A 24,818-nucleotide genomic window follows, 5' to 3' on the forward strand; every position below is an offset into this window, starting at 1 on the left:
ATCGAATGAAGCCCCAGGGGTCGACCGCATATCAGCCGAGATGCTCAAAGCTGACCCCATGACATCCGCTCAACTACTGCATCGTTTATTTCATAATATCTGGGACACCGCAACTTTCCCGGTCGATGCAATGTATCTTAGTAAAGGTGCCCAAAAGGGTGACCTGACTGTATGCGATAACTGGCGAGGCATTATGTTGCTGTGTACCGTTCTCAAAGTTCTGTGCAAAATTATCCTAGCCCGGATTCAGGAGAAGATCGATGCGACTCTCCGGCGGCAGCAAGCCGGATTGCGTGCCGGAAGATCCTGTGGACCATATTGTCACGCACCGTATCATTCTGGAGCAGGTCAACGAATTCAAGGGTCCCTTTACTTGGTATTCATTGACTACGAAAAAGCTTTCGACCGTCTCAATCACACGAATATGTGGGGCGCCCTAAGACGCAAGGGGGTTCCTGAGAAAATCATCGGCCTCATCGAAGCACAGTACGAGGCCTTCTCGTGTAGAGTGCTGCACAATGGGGTCTTGTCCGACCCTATCCGGATCTTAGCTGGTGTGAGGCAAGGATGTATTCTATCACCATTACTGTTCCTCGTCGTAATCGACCAGATTCTGCTAGGTGCGATTGACTGTGAACCAAACCGCGGGCTGCTGTGCTAGCCTATAAAGAAGAAGCACCTAAGCAATTTCGAATAGCACGTTGCACTCCTCGCTCAGCAGCGCTCTGATATGCAGAGTAAGCTCAACAACCTTGCCGAACGCTCCTCTTCGGCAGGTTTAGTCATCATCGTCAACAAAACCAAATCGTTGGATGTAAACACGGTGACTCCTTCCAGTTTCACAGTAGCCGGGCAACCAGTGGAGAATGTTGAAAGCTTCCAATATCTTGGTAGCCAAATGGCGTCAGACGGCGGTACCAAGATCGACATAGGCGCACGGATCAAGAAAGCAAGGGCTGCCTTTGCGAGTTTAAGAAATATCTGGAAAAACAGGCAGACAAGTGAACGCACCAAAATACGAATTTTCAACTCTAACGTGAAATCTGTGCTGTTATACGCTAGCGAAACATGGTGTGTATCAGTGGAGAACACTCAACGGCTGCAGGTGTTCATTAACAGATGCCTGCGGTATATAATTCGGGCCTGGTGGCCTCACAACTGGGTCTCAAACAATGAGCTCCATCGTCGTTGTCACCAGAGGCCGATAGCAACAGAAATTCGGGATCGGAAGTGGGGCCGGGTCGGCCACACTATACGTAGGGACGGAAACGGAATCTGTAAACAAGCATTAGACTGGAATCCAGCGGGACATCGCAGCAAAGGCAGACCCAGAGGCTCATGGCGGCGAAGCCTCAATAAAGAAATAAAAGAAGTCGACCGAAATCTAACCTGGCAACAGGTTAAAGCGATAGCCGGGCAACGCTCAGGATGGAGATCTTTCAAGTCGGCCCTTTGCACCACCGGAGGTGTACAGGATCCGTAAGTAAGTAAGTAAGTGTCAGTTGGAAAAAGCGAAATTCGTTTCCAATTCCGAGTTATAGTACGTTCATTTTAGTACGAAAATAGCACTCTACCGCGAGAGAGCTTCCTTCAGAACTTAAGAATTCCTTAGAAAATCGTTCAAGAAGTTCAATAAGAATACCTACGGACACTGTTTTAGGAATACATTCGAAACTCAATTTAAAAAAACCTTCGGAATTTGATTTCGGATTTTTTCGGATACTTTTAAATGGATTTCCCAAATAAGTATTGGAATTTACATAGAAATTTTTATTTTCTCCTGGAATTTCTTTTAAACAATCCGGACAGTAGTAAAACAAACTCAGTTTTAACTCTAGAAGCAAAACTACATGACAAGAAAAACTCCCAAAATATCCTGAGTGCGGATATTCGAATATTCTCAAGAATTGCTTGGTAACTTACTGCAGAAGTTCCTTTGAAAATTTTTACTGTTTTTGTAAATACCTTAAATAATTCTTTATGAAATACATTCAGGAATTTATTCGGTAAGTCATCAAGAAACTCATTCTAGTATACCTTCAAAATTCCGTCAGGAATTCGATCGAAATTCCTTTAAAAATCTCCACAAATGAACCCAATTTTTTGGAGATTCTTCAAAAACTCAATTAATATTAATTCTGACAATTTCATCACGAATTCCTTCAGAAATTCTTTTTGGAATATCTTTAAAATTTCTACCCATGCAGATGGGTACACTTCCCCACAGTTGTAATGGATTTGACGCGCCCTTCCTAAAAGGCCATCTCTTGGAAAGCTCACACAAGATTGCGAGTCTATTTATTAGTCTGTTGCATGGTTTCCCAAACTGTGGGTCCTGACCCCAGGGGGTCGCGAGCAGATTGTTGGTGGGTCGCGTAGAACAAATATTAATTGCAGCTCGAATGTCGAACCTTTTGATCATTTTTCAAGGAACATAATATCAAGTTCAAACCGCATTTTATTTTAAATATTCATCACACGCTATTTTAGAAAACATTTATGCCTAAAAGCTGTCCCTTAATGAAGTAAAACAAAACGCTTGCAATTTGACAAACAATATCATGTTCGTCATTTTTACATTTGTACATGTAAGGTAACGTGAATATTTTCATGTGGAAGAAGCCGAAACAGATGACATTCAGATTCAATTGCTTAATACTACTTGGTAAAATGCATTTTTTCATAGGTGGGTCATGAGACATATAGAATTTTGCTAGGTGGGTCGCATACCCAAAAGTTTGGGAAGCTCTGGTCTGTTGGATTACACTGTTGAAAGGAGATTTTCTCTATTCCGCGGGCTTCGCGCAAGTGTCTCTGCTTACGGGCCCACCACCTTCGTTTTTTTGCCCTTCACACAGCAGTTCATTGAAAGCAGATTGGTAATTAAATTCGACTGTAATATTGGATGGAGCCGTATGTAGAGCAAGACTCAAGTCAGGATGGTGGATAAATACACGCATACATACATACCAACTTTTAAAAATTTGTACAAAATTCCTTCGAACATTATTTTAACAATTCCACTGGAATTTTTACAGGTAGGACATTCCATTCCCTCGGAAATTCTTCTAGTAGTGCTTTTGGAATTTCATCCGCCATTTCCTTCCAAAATTCTAGGACGAATTTTCAGATATTTTCAGATATCTCCGTACGAATTCCTAGAGAGATTCTCAAAAGAACTCCTAAAGAATTACCGATATGCTTAAATTTCTTAAAGAATTTCTTTGAACATTCTTATAAGAATTCCTTCAGAACTTCCTCCAGGACTTCTTTCGGAAATTATTTCAAGAAAACCAAAAAATTTCTTTGGGAATTGTTTATCAAAATAAATCGAAACCGTTATTTTTAAAACAATTCTAGCTATTTAAGTGCAAGGAGAGTGAAGAAAATCAATTTGGTGGGTCACGTGGTACCCAACAGTGCTCCAGCTTCAGAAGCCAAGTTACCATTATTGCATGCTTTAGCCAATGAGATCTTGAATGATCAAACATTTAACACGCCAATGCGGGTAAAAGTGACAGAGATAAAAGCAAACAAATCTGCTAAAGGTATAACAGCTATTTAATTAATGCCTTGGTTCGGCAGATGCAAACGCACTGCATACTGTGATTTTTGTGTTGGCCAATCATCGGCGTGAAATATGAAATTCGGCGGCGTCGGCGTACGTCAATAAGTGTCGGCGGCGGCGCACAGGTCTAGTTGCGTCACGGCTAAAATTGTTAAAGATTCAATGTGTGAATGAAAACAGTGTTTTGGATGATTGAAAATTGAAATTTAACCTAAACTGGTTGATTTATTGAAAAACAAACCAATAGTTTCCAGCTAGGAATTTTGCTCCGTCGAATGAAACCAGTTGCACTCGAATCGGTCAAGTCCTTGTATATAAAAGGCGTTTAACAAAAAAAATCATGGGTTGCACACATACACACACAGACATGTGTTCAGTTTTTTGAGCTGAGTCGATTGGTATTCAACACCTCCGGATCTCACCGCAATGCTTCTTGTCTTCAGAGTCGTTCTGGCCCTGGGTTTGAGCCTGGTGTAGGGGTCCGCCAAACACCACTCTCAGGCAAGTATGGCTTTGCTAGCATCAGTTCTCTGCCGATCAACTTCCGTGTTCTAGTGCCACCTTGTAACTCGGTGTTCCCTCGACTTCCAAAAACGTTGGCGACGCCCCCGTTAATGCGACAGAACACATCCGCATCTACTACCAAAACGTCGGAGGAATGAACTCTAGCATCGATGATTATCGTTTGGCTGTCGCAGATTCTTGCTACGATGTTATCGTCCTGACAGAGACGTGGTTGTACTCACGAACGCTTTCCTGTCAGGTGTTCGGATCTGATTACGATGTTTGCGGCCGCCATAGAAATCCGTTAAACAGCCGGAAGTTCACCGGGGGTGAAGTTATGGCGGCAGTTCACTCCGGTCTGAAAGCGACGACTATTGAAAACGCTTCTTGGGTCTATCCAGAACAAACCTTAAAATTGGGCGGCCGTAAATTGTTTTTGTGCGCGCTGTACATCGCCCCGGATCTAGTTGGAGATAATTACCTTATTGACTTATCACTGTCAGTCCGTCTTCACTATATTAGAAACTGCATCTCCGATTGACGAGATTTGCATCTTGGGCGACTTCAACTTGCCTGGCATTCGATGAACTCCTTCGAATAGTCGCTTTCTGTATCCAGACCCTGAACGCTCGCAATATCATACTGGTGTCGCTGGACTCCTTGATAGCTAACCCAGATTAATAACGTAGCGCACGAGAACCCTCGCACGTTGGACCTGTGATTTGTTTCCGTGGCACTTTGTCCTCTTGTAAAACATGTTCCTCATCATCCCTCGCTGATAGCCACTTTCTAAAACCTTCAAATACCTGTTAGCAACGCTCATCTCTCTTCCGTTTCCTACAACTTTTCGAAAGCCGACCACTGCAGTATCGCGAACGAGCTTACTATCATTGACTGGTTAACCGTTCTGGACCCCAACAACGTTGAAAGCTCCAATCTGACTTTCTCGCACATCTTGGCGTATGTAATTGACCGACACGTGCCAAAGAGATCGCTGAAGGGATCGCACCCTCCCCAAGTAGCACACGCAACATCTCCCTAAAAGCATATTGTTTCTATTCAGTTTCATTAGAGGCATTGAAAAAACATCAAAGCTCGAAAAAGTTGCATCAAGCTGTCAAAAACGTTCGAATTATGACAAATGTTCCATTAAAATGGCAATGGAGTACATTTGTCCTAAGACAGTTTATACCATCCATTGAATTCCACCACTTAATTGTATCTTGACAGATACGTATTTCGACCTCAACAGTAAGGCCGTCTTCAGTGAAGACGGCTTGACTGTTGAGGTCGAAGTACGTATCTGTCAAGATACAATTAAGTGGTGGAATTCAATGGATGGTATAAACTCGTCTTAGGATAAGAGAAGACATTCCACTAAAAAGCTCAAAATAATTTTCTTATCAAAATGGAGTACATGTTTGACATTTGGAAACAAACAAATAAAGAATACTGCACTTCATGTTGCAAACACGAAACAAAATCATTAAGTTGCATATTTTTGACCATGCAACTTCAATGCGTCTTTTAAAATTCAATTGTTTGTTTAAATTAAGTTGCAGATAAGTTGAATGTGTCTTCATGTTAAATTTAGCATCGTTTAACGTTTTGACAACTCACATTTTTTTCTTGTGATGGTGCAATCAAGTAACAGGAAACCCGAGTACAAAACTTCATGATCGTATAGTTTTTATTGTGAGTCAACATGCAATCCCTTCGAGGTGTTGAATGGTGCTATGGTAGAGTGAAGGACTATCAATCACAAGATCCATAAATCGAATCCAGTTTTATATTTTTATTTTATTTTTTCTCCGCTGTAGTATTTTGCAACATTATGGCAATTTTACTGCATCGAAGGATGTTTCCGTAGGCTCCACCTCTTGCGCTTTTTAGATTGCAAGAGAGTTATATTTGATGGCACACACGCAAAGATTGTTTCTTTCCGAATAGTTTCAACACAGTGAAATGTTCAGTAGTGAAACAATTTGTGCTGCTTGGGGCCATGGCTCTCGAATGAACTACGAAAAATGAAGTCCACTAAGAGAGCAGCTTTTAGTATTTTCTCAATACATCGAACGCTACCTCTAAGTAACCATTATGTGAGGCTTAATCATGAATATCAACGAACATGCCGGCAAAGTTTTGCACGGTACCAACGAGATCTTGACCACAATTTTAAATCTAAACCAAAATCCTTCTGGAACTACGTCAACGAACAGCGCAAAGAATCCGGGCTTCCATCAGCCATGAATTTGAATGGTGAAATCGCCTTAACTACTCAAGAAGTCTGCCGCCTATTTGCCGAAAAATTCGCGAGCGTTTTTAGTGACGAAAGGATGAGTGACAGCCAAGTCTCTATCGCAGCAGGAAACGTTCCCAACTATCGAGGGATTACGTCATTGTGTGCCGTCTCGAAGCTGTTCGAACTCGTCATTATGGAACCACTGCTTTCATACTGTAAGCAACTTCTTAGTGATGATCAGCACGGATTTACTGTCAGTCGCTCAACTTCCACCAATTTACTGTGCCTCACGTCCTGCGTCACACAGTCTAACAGAACTGGCTCAAACGGATGTTATTTATACTGACCTCTGCAGCTTTCGATAAGATTAATCACTCATTAGCGACTGCAAAACTGGACTAATTCAGGGTCAGCGGCAGTCTGCTGAACTGGTTTCATTCGTATCTTTCTGACCGCCATTTGACCGTAGCTATTGGGGAATGCACCACTAACAGTTTTCATGCACCACCCGGTATACCACAAGGGAATCATCTAGGACCCCTGATCTTCCTGATCTTTTCAACGATGTATAACTCGTTATCAAATGTCATCGGTTGTCTTACGCAGTCTTACTTTTGGAGATACATTAGCATCGCCGATTGTCAGCTCTTGCAACATCAACTAGATCGCTTCGCGGATTGGTGCTCTCTGAACCGAATGGTGGTAGCCCCGTTCTGTCATAACGTTTTCACGAAAAAACAGCCCATCCAGAGCCGTAGCGTGAACTCTCAGCGCCCTTGGCGAAACCGTTATTAAGCGCCCTTTACTTTCTTGGCATGTTCAAAACGTAAAAGCATGATAAGAGCTGGGATACTTTTAAAATAAATTGGTCTGGGTCCCTTCTCATTGTTAGATCTCGGGAAATGAGAAAGAGGATGCTTTGGATGAGGTGGGCGCTTGTATGACGATCTTGAAACAAAACCAACAGAAATGAAAAAAGGGGAGTTGGGTAGTTGGCTGTATTTAATTCGCCCGTAGATGTCGAAGCGTTCATGGTTCAAAAAATTGAATAAGGGACGAGACTTCATTCGAACCATGTGTCGTCTACTGTCCAATCACTACACTCTAAATGCACATCTTTTCAGGATATTGTTTACGTCGTGTGGGCGTGCAAGGAACATTGTGGCCCCAGATCTGCGCTAAAGGAATATCTCCGGGTCCGAGGAAAACAATCAAAGCCTCCTAACAAACCTTGAAAGCGGGTGAAGCGCTTATTCAGCTAAAAATAGTCGTGGGAAAATTAGCTTATTCAACTTAAATTGCTTGTTGGGATTAGCAAAGTGTTGGCGGGTCTTGATCTCTATTACATGTCATTTGATAACCAGTTTTTGAGAGTTTCTGATGTAAGAATGTAATCATAGTCTGTCCATCCTCTTTTCTGCCATACCCCATCACGAATATCTTCCTCTTGTTTTCCAGTTTAATGTCTGTTGTTTTCCTTTCATATGTCTTCCTCTCGGTATTGTCTCCCAAGAAAATGTTTGTTCGTTCCATTACAGAAGTGAAACATCGTCAAGAATGGCAACTATGTGAACATCCGCATCGTTATTACTTCTATTTTCTTTTTTTCCCATAGTATTATTGTATTCCATAACCAAATCGAGAGTCTTTCAGTTCCCCAAAACTAACATTAGTACATAAGAATCATGAAAAATTGGAATTAAAACATGATTTCAGCTTCGTAACGCTTAATGGCAAATGAGCCTTCCAAAAATACGAAAGTTATTTTTTAATAATTTCTGTTTTGCTTGGTGGATTTAATAAATATTTGCTTAATGAATTCCTTAAGTCTTTAAGTAAACTTTGCTTGTTCTTTTACCATCATACAAGTGTCTCACGGTGTCTTTGTCCGAAGGGGCTTATTTAAAAAAAATCAGTAACTCTAAAATACCCACTACATAAAAGTAGAGGTTTTCCTCTTTCACGTAGGTGCATTTTAAAATGTTCTATCGGGGTCATTTTGGGGGCTGAATCGGCTATCATTTGAGATTTCTTAGGAGTTTGCACCAAAAATTGTGAAAATAATAAAAATTGTTCTAGATCCCCAGAACATTTTAGTTTACCCTCGATATGAAAAAGGAGAGTATATACTTTCACGTGGTGCGTGTCTCAGAGATACTGATTTTTGAAAAATGATATTTCCCCATAGAGGCACCGTGGTCTGGTATAAAGGAATCGAAAATGTCACTAGATAAAATGCGATCGTTATGGTCCGTTTTTGAACCTAACTTCCTCTCACTACTTCCAAGTATCTATTATTCGAAAACGGCTTAGATTTCTTAGCCACGAACGAAAATTATACGCGGTTTTTACAGTCTACTCTGTGTTTTGTCTTTGGCGTATTGAAGTCCTCATCTAGGGGTTCTTCCCAGAAACTTGTTCCAATCTTCTTTTCATTCGTATTTCCTGTTCAATTCAAGTGGTAACCAAGCGCGTTAAAAAAACTTGATGAGATATTTCATCATTTCCCACAGTTCTGGATTTCGGCGCCCCTGAGGCCTGGCGCCCTTGGCGGGGCCAACCTGGCCAACCACATGCTACGGCGCTGAGCCCATCGTTTACAACTACAGCCTTCCTGGTACAGAAATAGAGCGAGTGAGCCATGTGAAGAACCTCGGCGTGATCCTAGACTCGCAACTAGTTTTCAAGCAACACATCTCATTCATCGTCGAAAAAGCATCCAGAACTATGGGATTCATCTTCAGAGTTGCGAAGAATTTCATCGACGTATATTGTTTAAAAGCTCTCTATTGCTCTCTGGTGCGCTCGACTCTAGAATACTGTTCTGTTATCTGGAGTCCATCTTATAACAACAGTGTTGAGAGAATCGAATCTATTCAACGCCGTTTCCTTCGATTCGCGCTTCGTAGGCCACCTTGGCTGGATCTGTTTCGCCCACCGAGTTACGAAAGCCGATGTCAGTTGATCAACCTGGAGCTAATTATGGCATGCATGGAGCTATTTGTGGCATACAGCGTGTCTTCAGCAGAGTCGCATCACTCTTCGATTTCCACGCCACGCGGAGCATGTTACGCCGAATATTTTCATCTCTCTTCGCAGACATAAACAGACGAAGACAATGACTATGCTTGTTTAAATGTTTTATACCTACTTTGTATCATCTCTTGACAACATCTTTTAATGTTCACACAGCCTCTTAAAAGGAGGCTTTAAGGATCTTGAAATGACGTTGCTGAGCAGTTTTAAAGTTGACTTCTTGGAAGGAAAATTCCGAGCCACTTGAAAGGGGGCTTCCGAGGATCTTGAAACTGAGCTTCCGAACCTTTTGAAAAGCGGCTTCCGAGCTACTCGTGATGGTTGGCTAAAAGGATTCGAATGGAGGATTCTGAGTCCTTTTAAAGGGGGTTTCCGAGCCTCATGAAAAAGGGTCTTTCCAGCCTCTTGAAATGAGGCTTTGGACATCTTAAAATGACATTTCTGAGCCTTTTTAAAGTAGGCTCCAAAGCTTCTCGAAGAAAGAGTTACGAGCCCTTCAAAGGAAGTTTTCGAGCCACTTGAAAGGGGGTTTCCGAGCTTCTTGAAAGGGGACTTCCGACCCTTTCAAAAAGAGGCTTTCGAACCACTTGAAATTCCGAGCCCTTTCGGAGGGTTTTTTTCAGCCGTTGCTGAGCCTTTTGAAAATAGGCTTCCAAGCTTCTTGAATGAAGAAAACCGAGCCCCTCGATTGGGTTTCCGAGCCACTTGAAAGTGAGCTTCCGAGCCTCGGGTTTTTTGAAAGAGGGCTTCAAACCATCTGGAAAAGGGGGATTGTGACCCTCTTAAAGAAAGGCATCTGAGCCTCTTGAATGAGAGCTTTCTATCTGTTTTGAGAGGGGGCTTCCAAAAAGAGGCTTCCGAACCACTTCAAAGAGGCTGACTGAAAGAAGAACTCGGTTTTCGAGTCTCTTGAAAGGAGGCATTGAGCATCTTAAAATGACGTTGCTGAGCCTTAGGCTTCCAAGCTTCTCCAAGGAAGAATTCCGAGCCCCTCGAAAGGAAGTTTCCGAGCCACTTGAAAGGGGGTTTCCGAGTCTCTTGAAAGTGGGCTTCTGAACCCCTTGAAAATGGGGCTTCCGAGCCTCATGAAGCTTGGTTTCCAACCATTTTGAAAATAGGCTTCCGATTCACTTGTGGGGTTGACTGAAAGAATTCGGAGCCACTCTAAAGGGAGGCTTTCGAGCCCAAAGAAAGGAAAATTTCGAGCCTCTTGAAATGACGATGCAGAGCCTTTTAAAAATAGGCTTCCAAGCTTCTCGAAGGCAGAATTTTTATTTATTTATTTATTTATTTATTTAGCAATCGTTGCAGCATAAGGAATATTCCTTTTAAGGCGCTACATCTAGAAAGAATGATGATAATACAAACAACTTAAATTACGACAAATCTTAATTTTAAATCGTTTGACTAATTTTGTTGATTCCCCCTGTTAAACCATTTGACGCCTTCCTGCTTAAAAGCACTAATTGTATTGCTGTTCTTCACATAATTTGGTAATTGATTCCAAATTACAATGCCCCTCACTAACAAAGTATTCGCGAAATAGGATGAATTAGATCGTTGTGCTATACAGTTTCTAGTGTGGATACTTTGAGAAGGATTAAGTTTTACATATAAATAATTGGGAGATGACGAGTGGATAATTCTAAACAAAGTGAGGCATGATCTCATTTTTAAAAAGTCATTGAAAGGGCAGACAAGTAACTTGAATTGCAGATGGGACCCCCTTTGAAGGAAGTTTCCGAGCCACTTGAAAGGTGGCTTCCGAGTCTTTTGAAATTGGGCTTCAGAGCCTCTTGAAAGGGGGCTTCCGAGTCTTTTGAAAACGAACTTCCAGCTCTCTTGAAATGGGGGCTTCCGAGTCTCCTGAAAGGGTGCTTCCGACCCTTTCGAAAAGAGGCTTCCGAACCACCTGAAAGGGGGCTGGCTGAAAGAAGAATTCTGAGCCCCTCGGAAGGAGGTTTCCAAGTCTCTTGAAGGGGTCTTGGAATGAGGCTTTTGAACCGCGTAGAAGCCTTTTAAGCCTTTATTCTAACCTTCAAATTTAATACTTCAATTATTTTGCTTGGAAAGATACTTTCGAACCACGTAGAAGAAGGCTTCCAAGAGTTTTTTTTTTTTTTGGAAAAAAAAGCCTTATGCCTCAAGGCTTCTGAACCTTCAAATTTAATATTTTAGTTAAGAAGTATATTTTTAACATATTTCATAATTTTGTTTCGATTAAGTAGATTGTTTTTGAAGATTTCTTTGATCTTTTGTCCCACAGCCCTTCATACACTGTGTTGGCTGTGGTGGACATGGTTCGATAAGTTTTAATTTACTAATTTCGTTCGAGGTCCCCCCTGGGGTCAGCGAAGGTACAGGAGGTACATGTACCCCATGTTGAGAACCGCTGCTGTAATCAACTGTTTGACTAGTATCAGGAGAGCCCTTTCCCGTTGAAAACTGAGGTCGGCTCAGGGGGTACGTTTCCCTCAATTTAAGAGAATTGTGCCATCGCCTTCACTATCTTTTACATAATTTATTTGACGGATTTGGAAGTTAAGAAGAAAGAGAGAAGAGGAAATGAAACTGGCAAAAAGGCGCAACTGGCTTTTGGGGAGAAATCTCCAGAAGAGGAATTTCCAAAACGCTAAAGGAAAAACACAGAGTAGACTGTAAGAAACGAATACACGGAAATAGTTTTAGGGATTTTGTGTTGACCCGAGAAAAATAAACTCATTCTACACAGAACAACTATTTGAGGCCCGAAGACGATATATAGCCTTTGTTCCAGTGCAATTTCCGATACTATTAAACTTGTATGAGTTCAATGGTGAAAAGGCAAAGCGAAGAGACTGAATATTCGTTTATCATTGATAATGTGAACATGTTTTTTTTCTCTGGGTTCTATATTACCCAAGCAGCACACTTGTCATAAACGAGTTGCTGTCACTTAAGTATGACCAAATCCGGTAATATATGAGTAGGTACAAGCAATCAGGCCCGATAGCGCTCTAATCACCGACCAGCACAGCTTATTGGCCTAGCTAGATAAACAATAAGTAAATTTAAAATATTCCAGAATCCGCGCACTACTGGATCCAGTAAATATTAGGTTCACTGAATTAAAAAATTAAGGAAAATTTCTATGGATTTCTAGGAATTTTATGATTTTTAGCAATCCTAACTTCATACATCTATAATGGAACATATGAAGGTTATGGAGGCTTAAGGAATTTATAAACAAATAATTAGGAATACCACGAAAATAATTGATTTTAAATCTCCCGGCTTTTATTGAACTTTTGCAACAAAATAACCGCCCAGTAAAGGTTTCGCCGAGGGTGCAAGGAGACCACGCTACGGATCTGACCATTTTCTTCATAAGTTTTATACGCAAAGGTGGATCGTTATCAAAGTCAATAGTGATCAACTAGGCTTAACCCTCTGTCGAATAAAACTTGTAGCATCAGCATTAGCATTAGCGTCGAACAATTCGCACAAATTCGTAGGTGGTACAAGCCTGGACTGTTGTATAAGAGTAGCATCACTTCCATCCGTTACCTCAGATATTGATTTGGGATTAATCACTATCTCTTAGATTAACAATGTACTTAACAATAGTCGAGATCTGTCATGGCCACGTTCATGCGAATGCTGAGGAAGGGGAAGGACGGTTAGTAGGACACCTATTTAAAAAAGATGCAGAGAAGTCGATACGACCTCTCATAGGTGCCACGGGAGGTTTTAGGAATGGTTATTGTGGAAGAGGTTACAACAGTAGGAATCGTTTTGGTAGAACGTGAAACACAGATAGACATAAGATAGAAATATAAATCAGGAAAGGGATGAGCCTGGAATTGAACCCACGACCTCCTGCGTATAAGGCAGAAGTGGTTGCCACTAGACCACCGAGCACGTCGTTTCCATCTGTCGAATAAAACTTGTGATGAGAAAATCAGTTAAGGATTTCTAATGTATTTCGGGATCGATCATATACCAAATATAATAAAACCATATCTACCAAAAAAAGTTGCCTTAACAAGAACACCTATTCTAGACCCTTTTCTTGCCTGGGAAACCAAACTCTATGGTTGAAAGTTCGGTGAAATAGCGAAAAAGAGATCCTCTTTTCGTAAAAATCATTTCGCTAACTCTATTAACTCACAACCAGAAGAGTGTGGTCTCAACAAGACTACCCAGCGTAGACGCCCACCTGTTTGGGCAGACAGACTCTATGCGGGATAGTGGGTGATTAACGAAAAAGAGCCCGTGTCGCAAGGAAAATTCATTTTGCTAAATCTGGCAAACCTCAACCAAAAAAAAGTCACAGATGGTTGCAAATTTCCTCTCCAAAAAACATTATTGATTTGTCGTTTTCTTGTGACTTTAGTCATAGAAAATAAAATGAAAATATTACAAAAACTCATGACTAAAGTACCAAATCCTTGAATAACGTAGAAGAAGATATTATACATGTGTTGTCTTCAGTGTCTCGTACTTGACTCGACTCAAGTACGAGACACTGAAGACGGCCTTACTGTTTAGGTCAAAATACGTATTTGTCAAAGGTACAATAAAGTATTGGAATCGAATGGAATAGTACAAACTCGTCTCTTACTCTCTATCTCGTCTAGTACAAACTCGTCTTCTTTTCGGATCGGGATCGGTAAACATACTATGGTGAGATTGCTTCATGCTGAATTTTCTACAAAATACCGTTAGCCGAAATCGGGTGATATCCCTGAATGTAGCAGTGATTGGTTTTACCTGGCTAATAGGCTGGATACCGGATTATGGTACCGTATGATTACTCGATTTTTGGAAGTGTTGCGTTTAAATGTAGTTCATTATTTCGTCCAGAAAAAAATGGCATGAAAATAAAAATTTCTTTTCTGCAATCGAATGATTGCCACTCTGATTATGTTTGAGATAAAAAGTAAATCCTTGTCTTCACATCACATTTTTGTCTATCCTTTTCTGCGTTTTATGGGTGAATACATCGTCTAAATGGAGGATCGAAGTGTACCGCGTATCAGTAATGACATGTTTTTTTTTCATTTATGGTTTTGGCTTAGACTACGCCACCGTGATCCGGGAAAGTGCTTCGTTTTTATCTGTCCTTGTCTGTTGCAGAGGAATGCAATCGTATCTGATACCAGTAAAATTCGGTCGACACTTGGAATCTGAGACCTTGGACTGAGTGTGATTGTGAAATTGTACAGAAAACTTTCGAACTTCCGCAATTTCTGTTTTTATTACAAAGAGTTTTAATCACAAAGAGTTTATATATAATGCTTTAAAATATGCAGAATTTATTGTTTACTAGCCGAACTTGCCCGATCCTGCTCAGATTGTTTTTTCTTCGTCCTAAATGTCAGTCGTTTAGTCGTCACCCTCTAGATCGATTTCAGTTCTTCAGAATTCAAGGAAATGTAGCATTTTGACATTTGTTCAATTTTCCCGGCAAAATGATCTAATTTATCATATACATTAACACAGTAGAATCCAAAACGATTCGATTGGTGAGTGAATCTTGCAAATCGGTCAGCCCGTTCGTGAGTTGTATTGCCTCAAATGAAATGCAAACTCATTTTTATATATAGAAGATAGAAGAAAAAGAAGATAGATAGAAGAAGAAGAAGAAGTAGAATAAGAAGAAGTAGAAGAAGTAGAAGAAGATTTATAGTACTGAATTAAACATGAATCGTATATGTAGGTGCTATTACTGGGTGATGAAATTCACTGTAGCCTTGCATGATTTACATATGTTCGTATACTCAGACGGCCTGAATGGAGTTAAGGTGATTATACAATTAAGCCATGTGGTGAATTTTAAATTGACCACTCGGTTTTCTACTCGTATTATCAAAAGTTCAAACCTAGCGTAATAACTTTCGTACAATGCTGAAATTAAAGTCGATTGTTTAGCATAAGTAGGCAAACGATCTACGGATGTTTCATACCCGTGGGCGTTGTGGTTCTCTCAATTCGTGCTCTAGAAAATCACGCGAAAAAAATACGTGGTTTCCAAGATGGCCGATTTGTGGCTTTGTTGTATAACCACCTTAACGGACGGTCTGGACCTTGACAAACATTAGACTATAATTGTATTCGACGGTTTCAGTTCAACGGTCTAGTGGCTGTATCTGCGTTCTTTGTGTCCGTTGAATTCAAATAAGTGTCCGTCAAGAACGCGCAAGAGTTTTGACCGTCGGTCATTTGAGAAGCAAAAGGGGTTCGATTCCATAATAATATTTGTGGTTATCCAATTCTTCAACTTGAAAAAATAAATAATAAAAGTGCGAAATACTGGATAGAAGAACTGATTTGTTCTAATCTGGAAAAGTGACATAACCGCAATTTTATAACATGCATGTTTTACATTTTTCTGTTAAAGAGCTTGATGAGTAGTACTCGTAAACACCATTTTTGAAAAATGGCGTATACGTCACTTTTTTAGATTACGGTAGGGTTGAGAGCTGATTTTCAAATTCTAACTCGCAACAAATCCATTTTTTCATAATTGGTGACTTTAATGCCAAACACCGTTCATGGAATAATGCTCAAAGCGATTCCAATTGTAAAACTTTATTTGAAGATTGTTCTGCGTGATATTAACTATTCAATATCTCAATGGACCAACTTGTTTTTCTTCCAGTCGAAATCCTTCTACAATTGATTTAGTTTTAACGGATTCAAGTCAGCTGTGTGGCCCATTGGTAAACTCATGCTGACTTTGACTCTGATCACCTTCCTGTGATGTTTGAAATATCTCTTCGTTGGGAACTAATTTGGATGAAGTGAGATCTATTACTAGGAAATTTAAAAATATGAAACCAAAAATATGATGATGGGATTTTCTACATACATACTTTATCCTTTTTGGTTAATTTATTTAACAAATGTATCAATTGGCATACTTCCCAGATAAATGGAAAAACGCCAAAGTTGTTCCAATTTTGAAGCCGGACAAAAATTCAGCTGATGCTTCTAGTTATCGCCCAATCAGTTTGTTTTCTTCAATAAACAAACTAATTGAAAAGATTATTTTAAATAGAATCATATTAATGACAATTCTATTTTTGCTGATGAGAAATTTAGTTTTCGCCATGGCTCATCAGTTATTAGGAGCTACGAATTTGATTCAACTTACTCGACTTATATCCACTTATAAACAGAAAATCAAAACATTGTCTTACGAACAAACTTTTAATTTTCAAACAAATTTTTAGACCTGCCATGTTGTATGCTGTGCCAATATGGACTAGTTGCTGCAATACCAGAAAGAAGGCACTTCAGAGGATTCAAAATATAATTTTGAAAATGATTCTGAAGTTGCCTTCGTGGTATATTACCAATGAACTTCATAGAATTCCTAATATTGAAACATTGCAACATATGTCCTACAAAATAATTTCCAATTTTAGACAAAAATCGCTGCAATATTCTGTTGCAATGATTAGTTCCTTATACCCTTAGTATAAATTAGGTTAAGTTTAGTTGTTTTTAGCAAGTTTACATGGTTGAACCAGAGGCAATTGAAATGTATTAATAATAACAACTAAAAATGTAACATAGCAAATAAGGATGATAGTGTTAAGAAAACACGGAACACTTAGGCTAAGAGATAAATGCATGTATTAGATAATTAGCAAATGAAATTAGTAAAAAAAAAGAATATTTTTAAATCATGCGTCAAACTAACGCATGACGGATTTAAATACATTTTTGTATTAGAAGCCTGCAATGTCTGAATAACATTTTGGCGTATACACATTTGTAATATTTCTGTACAATCAATGTTTTGAAATCTTCCAATTTAGCATTAGTTTTACATAATGTCCGTAAAAAACCTATTTTTTGTATTTATTAAAACCCTACACAACCTGTACATTTAATTTTTGGATGTGGAGTTTTTGAGAGTATTATCCGCAATACCAATACATTTACCACCAACATAAGGAACCAACATTTACCACATAGCATAAGGAACAGGAGCTAATTGTTGAACTTGAGCATTGAGAACAACTCTTAAGGAATCCAAATTTAAAATTACTCACGTTTTCAAGGGTACACCACTCAATATGAAAGCAATGCACAACTGTCGTTTTTATTATTTCAACTTTACTGCGACACAGCATACGTAGAATAATAAAAATGTCAGTTGTGCGTTGCTTCCGTATTAAGTGGTGTGCCCTTAAAAACGCGAGTACTTCCAAATTTTGATTCCGTAAGGATTCCCAAGTAGCCAAAAGTTTATTTAAGAGTACATTTTTCGCTTAATCAGGTTCACTGAGCTGCTTAAGCGAAGAACGTACTCTTGAAGGAACTTTTGATTACTTGGGTTGTCCCTAACCCTCTGAGGTTCAAGAAATACCTCTACACTATCCAAAAAAGAACACACACGAACACAAAAAAGAACACACATGAACGAAAGTGTGTGGCAGTGAAACAGCACTTTCCATTTAGATTTAGTATATTGCAAATATTCAGTGGCTTCAAAACCATCGAAGTAGGCCTAATGCGAAGCACAACACTGATAGTTACATTAATATCAATCAAAGCAATCGGGAAATATGTCCACAATCAAATATATTGAACTGTCAGTACCATAAGGTATTTTACGTGGCTTCCGCTTGCCAACAGCCAGAATACACAGAGTGCACGGCACGGATACGTTTAAAATACCAGTTCGCTGGTTTTGAAACGCTGTTTAATTTATGGATCAGTTGATCTTAGAAAAGATTAGAAAAAATATATGGACCAGGAGTCAATGGAAGTAGATGTAAAACTTATTGTTTCTTACTTATAATTTGTTCATTTACCGCGTTCTTCTATGGTGAGTTTAATGAATTGATCACTTTTACGTACATTCCGGATCTTCTCACGCAAAAAAATGCGTTCCCGAATTCGTGAACCAGCAAAAATACACCGTAATTTAATTCATGAATTCGGGAACACCAGTCACGTTTTCCAGAACGTTCCTGTATTCCCGAATCCGTGACTGTTGTTCACGAAAAAATACACCGTGAACTCGTTAGTTCACGAATTCATGAACGCTTTATTTTGCGTGTGGAGGGTCACCCAGGTCAAAATGTATAGCAGAAAATTATTACTGTGACATCAAATCGAAAACTATTCCTGCTAGAGAGCAAATCGAAAACTAAATTTGATATTGGTTTCGATAACAAAATAAGTACACAGATTGATGTCAGATCATACAGTTTAGAAATCTACTGCAAAATGAGTTTAAAATATGTCATCAATCATGATGATTCAAATTTGAAAACAAATTATCCTTTCAGTTTGATATAAAAATCAAAATATGTTCCCTATATGTTCTCATGTTTTCAGACTTTGCTCGGGTTGTTACTCAAAGGACCGCCATCGGGGGTGACAATGGGTCTGGGGGGTGAGAATGGGTCATCGCTCTCACCGGCAGCTTTGAGGTCGGATAGCAAAATGGTTCAAAAAGGTCTTTTATATTTAGTCTTATTGCCCTCAGATACATTCAATTTATTCTACAAGCATTCTAAGTACTTGAAACAGTGACTCATTCTCACCCCCATTTGACCCATTGTCACCCCGACGACGGTACGAGAATGAAAAGTTTTGCGAAAACCTCACTCTTCTAGGATGAGTTCTCTAAATTGACCACTATTACGGATGTTCCGGATCCTCGGGAGGACCTCCGATGGCCACCCAGGTCCATCAAAATGGGTCACCTCAATCATTTGTTACTCAGCGTTAGAAATGGAAAACTAAAAAAACGCACTTTTTTATGATAAGTTTCATGAATTGCCCACTTTTACGGTCGTTCAGGTTATTTCGGAGGGACACCGGACCGTGAAATAGAATTGTGTTGATCCATTGAAATCGACAATGGCTACATTCTATTGGGATTATTGCTACGAAAATTTATGAGCATTTGCCATCTAAATATTTGTTAAAGGGACGTATTAAATTTCAATATAAATATTTTTTTCTATGATCTAGGTATATCGCATGACGAAATGCTCCTTTACTCAATTGTTCTACAGTACAATGCACTCATTTTTATTCCAAACGTTTTGGGAAATTTTGCACAGTCGATGCCAAATATGACCCCGTCTCAATCGCCAAATAAACATGTAAAAAACACGAAACCTCGAACTTGGCTTGCAATGAACGTCAATGCTTCCCATCGTTCTTCCGTGGTGCCTCCATCACATGACGATTAAAACAAAACAAAAACACACACAAATCAAAATTCCCTTCACGGAAGCTACAAAAACAACATCATAAAACCCACCAGCCTTTATGCTTTTTCAGGACATCCGGAAACACCAGCACACAGCATAGCACAGCACCGGGTGATTGTGCTGCCTCGTGTCTTCCTGCTTCTTTTCGTCTCGAACCCGCTCCCGCTGTCCGCGGTCTCTCCCCGAGGGTATCGCGGTTCGCACTTTCGGTTCCAAAGCCAAAATACACACACTGGGGAACACACTATATTTTTCCTTTTTATTGCAGTATAATCCGCATCAAGCAGCCGCCACCACCATCACCGAGGATGACGACTGACGTCTTCGTCTTATGTGTGGCAGCCAGCCGTCGTCCTTCGTCGTATGTTTTGGATCTTATTCTCGGTCTTGTGTGATACACTCGCGCACTTCCTGCACTATTATGCTTGCAACTACTGCTATGCTGCCGAACTTGGCAAGATTTTCACCCGTTCAGGAACTATTATTATTCTTGTTGTTGGTTGATGTTCTTCATGGCACCGCTTCGTAGACGTCACTTCGCTGCAGGATTTTCTTCTCACTACAAACACCACATCGCACCACATTGCTCATATGATCACACCCTGCCGACGCCATCCTTCCCAGCCTCCGGCCTTCTCTGCCGTGGAAAATCTCCGCAAAATTTCATCACAATGCTACGTAGGCAAAAACAGACTCACATAAATTCAAGGTCTTTCCTTATAGTCGCCACATCGTACCGATGCCCGAAATCCCACATCAACACTCCATCACTACAATGTTGGGTCGAAAATCATCGTCATCACACCGTCATCTTGGCTGTCAGCCTCCGTTTGAAAAATTTTCACATTTGTTCCCCCGCGGATAAATCCGGCACCGCAGAATTTTCCACCCACTCGCGAATTTTCGCTTCTGAACCGTTCGATGAGTCGGATTATGTACACCTCCTCCTGGAGGCAATCTGCTGAAGTTGAACTGCTCCAATCAGTACTGTAGGTCCATTCGATTCGCAAAGAAGATCCCTCGCGGACACACTGCTGAAACCCGAACCGGAACCGAACGCGAACGGTAGCAAACTGAAGTCCTGCGGCAGGATGGAAACACCTAACCAAAGCTAGACACGGCACCCAGCAGCGAGGACCAAAAAGTCGACATAGAGCAATACGTGCGAGCCTGGGCGATGGGAAATGCGAGTTTTCCGAACGTGAGCGAGAGAATGAGAGAATGAGTGGTTGGTTGGTTGGCTGGTGGCCGATTGCTGCCCAATGGAATCAGCTGGCGAGTGTCGTTCTGTTCGGTGAGAAAGGTTTTTTTTTGGGTTTTCCAATTGGGATGAGAAGAATGAGAAAATTGCAGCAGGTGATACGACAACGGCAGAATCGGTGACGTTGTTGTGATGGATGCAGTGTCAGTGAAGCAAAGGTGAGGTGGGAAAACGTAAAATGGGTGAATACGGAACGGAGGAATGTTGTGCTAACCCTTATCGAGAGCCTACGGTAACGTCTTTTGTTGAATGGAGTCGAATTTAGAGCATGGGGAAAGAAGAATGGGGCTGGGATAGCGTGTAAGGGAGCCCACTAGGCGTTACACATACGAGCAGGAGTTACGTATGGAGAACATGTTTTATCATGAGGAAAACGATGCCTGGGTAGTTCTATGAAGCCTACCGCAGCTCAGCGGTAGGACATGTGCAAGAGACGGCTTGGTTCGAAACTTGGTCAGTCAAATTGAAATTACGTAGCCAAATTCCGGTCAAAAAATCTCATGTAAAAAAAGAAATTCTCGAAGAGATTTTCAAAATTTTCTTAACATGAAATTCCGACGAAAGTGTGGAAAAAGTTTTGTGATAGATGAATAAGAAAACGAAAATTTAAATTTCTTCGACATTTTTGTGGGAAAAATTTATAAGTGATTTTTCTAGGATGAAATTTGGCAGTATAATTGAGTCTTTACTTCCCATCTTCTTCTTCTTCTTCCCACTGGGACATTGCCGGCTCGCAGTGTTCATTAGGTATTTTCACATTTTTTAACTGCGAATTTTTGCATTCGTATATCACACGATGATACTTTTATGAACACTCGAATCCGCGCACTTGTAACTAAGGAAATATGACACTAACTAAAGACGGAAAGGTACGATGAGCAGGACATGTTGCAAGAATGCCGGACAGCAACCCTGCAAAGATGGTGTTCGCTTCCGATCCGGCAGGTACGAGACGGCGTGGAGCGCAGCGAGCGAGATGGGCAGACCAGGTGCAAAACAACTTGGCGAGCGTGGGGCGTATTCGAGGATGGAGAGATGCGGCCTCGAACCGTGTATTGTGGCGGCAAATTGTTGATTCAGTGTTATCTGTTTAGATGTAGACTAAATAAATGAAAAAAATAAAATGAATGACACAAAACTTTAGCGAACTAACATCGATTATTTGAATTATGTCGACTGTTAGCAATGTACTTTTCGGTGATTATTTGGCGTTTATAATTTTTAACCGTCATTCCTTGTTTCGTTTTTCGTCCCTTTTTTCCGAAAAACTTTGAAATCAAAATAATTAGCGGTCCGAATTCTGACAAATTTAAAATTTGATTTTAAATTTAAAGTTTTTGGAAGAAAAGGAACGAAAAACGAAACAAGGAATGACGGTTAAAAGTAATAAAACTATACTTGACGAAAAAACAATCAAAATTTCAAGTCCTTGAAAAAGATCCAATAAGGATCGAAACGTTGGAGAAAGAAAACACATACACCGATTCTTTTTTACACGGGGATGCGTTCCGTGTAAAACAGTTTTCAGTTCAAAATTCGAAAATTCGTGTAAAAAAGTTTTGATTTCTCGACGAATCATGCAAAATGGAACCACTTTGCAAAAATTTTGTATGGGATTTTTTTACACGGCAGTGTAAAAAAATCCGATAATAACAGAATCAGGTGTAGTTGTTTTACATTCACAATATAGACTGAAACGCCAAATAATCACCGTAACATCGATTATGAATATTATGTATCTACATTACGATGGCCCGTAGAACCATGAAAAAAAGACTTGAGCGTAACAAAAAACGTCAATTCGCGAGAGCAGAGTTCAAAAACAATGCTGAAGCTAAGCTAAAGCTAAGCTAAAGCTAAGCTAAAGCTAAGCTAAAGCTAAGCTAAAGCTAAGCTAAAGCTAAGCTAAAGCTAAGCTAAAGCTAAGCTAAAGCTAAGCTAAAGCTAAGCTAAAGCTAAGCTAAAGCTAAGCTAAAGCTAAGCTAAAAGATAAGCTAAAAAAGCTAAGCTAAAGCTAAGCTAAAGCTAAGCTAAAGTGCTAATAAGTGGCTGAGTGGGGGTGAGCTGGGAGGCTGGAGGCAGGGGCTGGGCTGAGGCTGGAGTGGGGAGTGAGGGCTGAGTGGAACAGGGGAGTGGGCTGGGGTGGGCTGGGGCTGGAGTGGGGTGGAGTGGGGCAGGGCTGGGAACAGGAGCTGGAGTGGGAACAGGTGGGACAGGATGGGGCTGGGCTGGGAACAGGTGGGGTGGGCTGGGGAACAGCTGGGGTGGGAACAGGGGCTGGGGTGGAGAACAGGAGTGGGGCTGAGTGGTGGGGTGGGAACAGTGGGGTGGAGCTGGGGTGGGGCTGGGGTGGGGTGGTGGAACAGGGTGAGAACAGAACAGGGGCTGGGTGGGAACAGGGGGAACAGGGCTGGTGGCTGGGCTGGGGTGGAACAGGTGGGAACAGAACAGGTGGGGCTGGGAACAGGGAACAGTGGGTGGAACAGGTGGTGGAACAGGGCTGGGCTGGGGGAGGAACAGGTGGGGGTGGGGTGGGCTGGAGTGGGGCTGGGGAACAGGAACAGGTGGGTGGGGTGGGGCTGAACAGGGAGGTGGGGCTGGAACAGGTGAACAGGGTGAACAGGGTGGGGCTGAACAGTGGAACAGGGCTGGGGTGGTGGGGTGGGGCTGGGAACAGGAACAGGTGGTGAACAGGGGTGGGTGGGAGCTGAACAGGGCAGGTGGCTGGGAACAGGTGGAACAGCTGGAGTGGGGCTGAACAGGGCTGGGAACAGGGTGGGGCTGGGCTGGGCTGGGGTGGTGGGAACAGCTGGTGGTGGGAACAGGAACAGTGGGGTGGAACAGGTGCAGGGGTGGGAACAGGTGGTGGGGTGGAACAGGAACAGGTGGGGCTGGAGTGGGGTGGGTGGAACAGGGAACAGGGGCTGGGAACAGGTGGGTGGGGAACAGGTGCAGGAACAGGTGGGGCTGGGAACAGGGTGGGGCTGGAACAGGGTGGGAGCTGGGGTGGGGTGGGGCTGGTGGAACAGGCTGGGGCTGGGAACAGGTGGAACAGGTGGAGTGGCTGAACAGGAGCTGGGCTGAGGCTGAGTGAGGCTGGGGCTGGGGTGAGGCTGGGAACAGGGGTGGAGCTGGGGCTGGAGGCTGGGGCTGGTGAACAGGGCTGGGGCTGGGCTGGGGTGAGCTGGGGCTGAGTGGGGTGGGAGGCTGAACAGGCTGGGGGTGGGGTGGGGCTGGGGTGGGAACAGTGAGGCTGGGGCTGGGAACAGGTGGGGCTGGGAGCTGGTGAACAGGTGAGCTGGGAGCTGGGTGGGAGCAGCTGGGGCTGGAACAGGAGCAGATGGGGTGGAACAGGGTGAACAGGTGAGGTGGGCTGGGGGGCTGGAGTGGAACAGGGAGCTGGTGGGGCTGGTGGGGAGGTGAACAGGGAACAGGTGGGGTGAACAGGAACAGGTGGTGGGCTGGGTGGGGAGTGGGGAGTGGAACAGAACTGGGGCTGGGAGTGGGGCTGGGTGGGGCTGGAACAGTGGTGGACAGAACTGGGGTGGGGGAAACTAAAACTAAGCTAAAAGCTAAGAAACTAGCTCACTTCGCTAACCGCTAAAGCTAAGCTAAAACTTCACTAGCTAACTAAAAGCTAGCTAAAAGCTAAGCTAAAACTAAGCTAAAAGCTAAGCTAAAGCTAAACTAAGCTAAACTAGCTAAAGCTAGCTAAACTAAATAAAGCTAAGCTAAAAAGCTAAGCTAAAGCTAGCTAAAGCTAAGCTAAGCTAGCAAGCTAAGCTAAGCTAAAGCTAAGCAAAAAGCTAGCTAAGCTAAGCTAAGCTAAGCTAAAGCTAAGCTAAAGCTAAGCTAAAGCTAAGCTAAAGCTAAGCTAATTATAAACCTTCTCTTCTTACATTTGTGAAATATCTAACCACTTTTGACACCTGTTCGCAAAAACTTCTCGAACCGCACTTCAATTACCAGCTAATTCCGCTT

The 24,818-nt window shown here is 41.7% G+C and overlaps 1 protein-coding gene across 1 annotated transcript in view; it reads right to left on the reverse strand.

Annotated features, from left to right (window-relative positions):
- Nucleotides 1–21,064, reverse strand: part of LOC134227043 (uncharacterized) — a 386,403-nt gene extending 365,339 nt beyond the window's left edge. The window contains exon 1 of the mRNA XM_062708245.1: nucleotides 19,627–21,064. The gene's annotated coding sequence lies outside the window, so the exon portion shown is untranslated. The remainder of the gene's footprint in view (nucleotides 1–19,626) is intronic.
- Between the last annotated feature and the right edge of the window lie 3,754 nt (nucleotides 21,065–24,818).

Source organism: Armigeres subalbatus, chromosome 3, assembly GCF_024139115.2.
Source record: "Armigeres subalbatus isolate Guangzhou_Male chromosome 3, GZ_Asu_2, whole genome shotgun sequence".
NCBI classification, from domain to species: Eukaryota; Metazoa; Arthropoda; class Insecta; order Diptera; family Culicidae; genus Armigeres; species Armigeres subalbatus.